The 4,074-nt window shown below is 35.8% G+C and overlaps 1 long non-coding RNA gene across 4 annotated transcripts; it reads right to left on the bottom strand.

The window, feature by feature from the left end:
* Positions 1 to 267: 267 nt before the first annotated feature.
* LOC147523139 (uncharacterized) lies at positions 268 to 3,073 on the bottom strand. 4 transcript variants are annotated; one of them, XR_015215752.1, is made up of 3 exons: positions 2,911 to 3,073; positions 2,002 to 2,820; positions 268 to 911 (listed from the first exon to the last, which is right to left on the bottom strand). It is a non-coding gene; the product is annotated as an uncharacterized LOC147523139 (long non-coding RNA). The 4 variants fall into 4 exon arrangements; XR_015215754.1 differs by having other exon boundaries at positions 713 to 911; positions 2,002 to 2,112; XR_015215750.1 differs by having other exon boundaries at positions 713 to 2,820.
* Positions 3,074 to 4,074: the final 1,001 nt, after the last annotated feature.

Raw genomic sequence — 4,074 nt, 5'->3', positions numbered from 1 at the left:
TTGCAGCATCAGGAAAACCACAAAAAAGAAAAGGCTGAGGCTGAGGCTGAGGCAAAGGCAAAATCGAAGAAGTGAACAAGTCGGATTCGTTGGTGAATCCATGTGACCTATTACTATTATTATTAGTTATTATTATTATTATTATTATGGTGAATCCTAAATTTCTCTGCCATTATTTGGCAAAATTAGTGAATCCTAAATAATTTTCTCAGCCATGTCTCGAATTTTTTATTTTTTTAATGGCGAATCCTAAATGTCTCATGATTAAAATCATAAAATACATGAAACTTAGAAAATAACCAAAAAATTAAAAGTATACAAAAAACATACAAACATAAAAAACAAAGAAACAGGGGCCTTAGAAACAAAATCCGGACCTAATATACCACATATCCGCCAATTATAGGAAAAATATCCACCGAATATAGAACAAAGAAACAGCAGAATTGAAAGATATAATCTTTCTAGAACACATATCGGTTGACTTTTTGCCAATTAAATATTTCCAATATATTTCCGATTGTTCATCTTGTCCGGGCGTGGTTTTAAATAAAGTGTGAACAAAATTTATGAAATTCCCCCGATAAATCTCGGTACAAGGCATGAAATCCAAAGAGAATACTGACATGCTCGCTTCTCCTTCTCACTCAATAAGCCTCATCTATTCTCTCCTTTAGAATTTAGATTCCTAGTTCTCCATCGAGATCATATATGATTCTGCTCTCCTCATTCGTATTAACTGGAACGAACTATGTCAGTTGGATACTGCAGATTTCTCTACAGTTTAATAAGACATCAGATCTAGATCTGCAGATGCTAAACAAGTACCAAGTGTGAAAAAACATACTGGAGGGGGATCCAGCTATGGAAATCAGATTTCTCTACAGTATAATAAGACATCAACTCTAGATCTGCAGATGTTAAACAAGTACCAAGTGTGAAAAACAAATACTGGAAGAGTGGATCTGAGAACGAAATACAGCTATGGAAATCAGATTGGCCAGTTGCGTTAAAACTGACACCAAACAAAAACGAAAACAAACTAACGTATTTTACTGAGTTGTGAATGTGCAAACTCAGAAAAGTGTTGTTTATTACTTTATTAGCATACATCCCACTTGTTAAGAATCTATGATATAATACATACTGTGCATGGTTCAAACCATTAAATATTGTGTCAGCTAAACGGAAGAGTTTTGGGCAGGTGAGATTGATGAAGTTGTTGAGTAGGTAACAAAGGGTTCAAGCTGATTTCAACCTAGGATGCCTTAACAAATGGGGGATGCATATTCCAACTGGTTTGGCAATTTTCCTTCACACCTTATCCCTAATGAGTTAGGTGTGTAAGCACAAAGAGAGCTTTAAAGTAAACAGAAGCTCGTTCATCAAATTTTTAGATCCTTGGATCCGTAGGATCATGATAGACTATTCGTGCCCTTGGGAACGAATTGGAAGAGAGAGAACTGTAATAATACTTTGTTGACTTCTTACACAATTTTCAGAACTAAGCTGGATCAACAAGTCAAAGCCCAGCCCGAACAAGATGGAAAAGAATGGTTAGGAGGGAGAATTTTTCAACACAATAACGGTAGGGATACAAGAAGAAATCCGCAGGGGTGGAAAAAAAAAGGCTTGATGTGCACCCACTCAATTCCCAAACAGATTCAAGCAGTAAAAACTTCCAAATTCAGCCTCACACATTTGCCGCGATTCCCATGAACATCAATAACAGCAAGAATTAGGAAAAAGATTGAGTTGATCAGGGACCAGGAATCCTAATCGTTCTTAAACATCCAAATCAATAGCCAGAATGAATAAGCAAACAAACATTCAATCAAAATTACCAAACAAACGGTCCATATGGAAACCTCTTGACAAATCCCCGGAACAAACGTCCAGTACCACATTTAAATATTTAAAAGGTAAAAGGACAAAGAAACAACATAACTCATAACCAATTATAAAAAAAGCTCCTATCCGGAAGGTAAAAATAATACTTACCTTAGATGAGCACATCAACTTCTTCCTCCCCTATCTACAAGCTCCTATTTTATTTCCGGTATTATTGGCACCGGTTGGATTATGAGGTGGAGATGGATGTAGTCCATTGATCTGGGGATGTGAGTTACCAGAAATCCAAAAGGAAATTAGAAAAATAAATAAAAATAAAATAAAATCTAAGCCACGAATAAGGTTTTAAATTTTCAAATCAGATGGACCTCCAAACCATACAGATCACAGATGCATTAATAACATTGGGGGTGTCCACATTGGGGGTGTCCCTATGGTGAATTATAAAATATGCCAGAATAATAAGCACACGAAAATTAACTAGTACAACACAACACAACAGTGTTAACGTTAGGTGGTAATAGGAAAAAAGATATTTGGATTGAATTTTCAATTTGTAGGAGTTGGTTTTTTGTATATGGGTGGAGCAAGAGGAAACATATCGAATAAGAAAGTTCGAATTTGGATGAAGGAAGAAGGAGAAAATGAGAAAAAAATATAAGAAAACATTGTGACAAACACTTTTTTGTGGCGGACACCTATATGTTTTTTTACCCCCTAATCCCAAGAGACCTCCTACGTCCATCAATGAAAAGTTGGAAATAAAAACAAAAAAGAGTATACGAAAAACAACGTATCCAGGAGAGGGCTCACCGGGGCTGTAGCCCCTCTTAATTTCCCCACAAAAGAAAAAAATAAAAATAAATAGTGGCAACTATTCACACTATAGTGACACTATTAGAGAATCCCATAAACATAGTGATAACTGTGCATACAAGCCCCCTCTAGTGGAGAATCCTGCGTCCGCCCCTGGCAAATCCAATTAAAGGATAAACAACAAAAAAAATAAAAACAAGAGGCTACAAAACTTATACCAATTATCCAATATTACGATCCTACCTTGATGAAAAAGAAGAAAGTCAACATGTTCCTCGTCCTTTGGATGCATATTGGAGAAGAAAAGGCCTTCCCCAAGGAAATTCTAGATCCATATCTGTGTTCTCTGGTGGTGGTTTTGGGGGTCTGTTGGTGGTCCAGCTTCTTTCATTGCTAGGTTGTTCATCTCAAGGCCCAAAATATCGATATCGGTCAATATATCGGTGTACCCAAAAACCGATATATATCGGATATATCGGATATTTCGGATATATCCATTTTTTTTGGTAACCAGTCCAAACTATTTAAAATATCGGAAATATCGGATATATCGGAAATATAATATCGGAAATATCGGATATATATCGGAAATATATTGGAAATATCGGATTTATATTTTAAAATGGTCAAAAAGTCAACCGATATATATCGATTATATCGGAAATATCGATTATATCGGCGATATAAAGTTTCATATCGGAAATTCCGATATATATCGGAAAAAAAAGAGTTCTATATTCGGTGGATATATGTCGGAAATATCGATGTCGGTGTACCAAAATACCGATATATATCGGCGATATATCGGATATATCGGCGATATTTTGGTCCATGGTTCATCTTGGGGCTTGGTCAAATTGCTATATTTAGGTTTGAGATGGTCATAATTCATTTATACGAATAGGGCTTTTTCCAGATTTACCCGTGTTAGAAACGGCGTGATAATTGAGTCAGGGCCGACGTTTCCATTTTTAGCAGCTTTTATGTTTCGACGCGTGTTCTTTTGTATCCACGTGTTATCCCATGGTTCCGGTTTCAACTTTCTCACCGTTTTTACTGCAGCTACTAGATTTTGAACCCCGGGCATATGTGATGGAAAAGAAATATTTATAGTCTAATTCAATTACAAAATGTGTGGCTCTTTGTTGTAGAACTCCTAAAAATATAAGCAACTAACCCAACCAACTAATGAGGCAGTGATCCACTACTAATTTTACTATCATCACTTGAAATTTCAAAGTTGAAGTAGAATTTAGGAGGATGGAGATGTCTTGGTGCTAAGTCTTACTTAATTCAATATGTTTTTACTTATAACTAAATTGCTAATACCATTGGGGTTAAGATAATGCGTATGTGATATGTCTGTATACATGTGGTTTATGCTGCAAATAGATAGTCTTAGAATAA

The sequence above is a fragment of the Coptis chinensis genome, chromosome 1 (assembly GCF_015680905.1).
Source record: "Coptis chinensis isolate HL-2020 chromosome 1, ASM1568090v1, whole genome shotgun sequence".
Classification (NCBI taxonomy): Eukaryota; Viridiplantae; Streptophyta; class Magnoliopsida; order Ranunculales; family Ranunculaceae; genus Coptis; species Coptis chinensis.
Note: the sequence above shows the minus strand (reverse complement) of the source record. Positions and strands in the feature narration are given on the sequence as shown.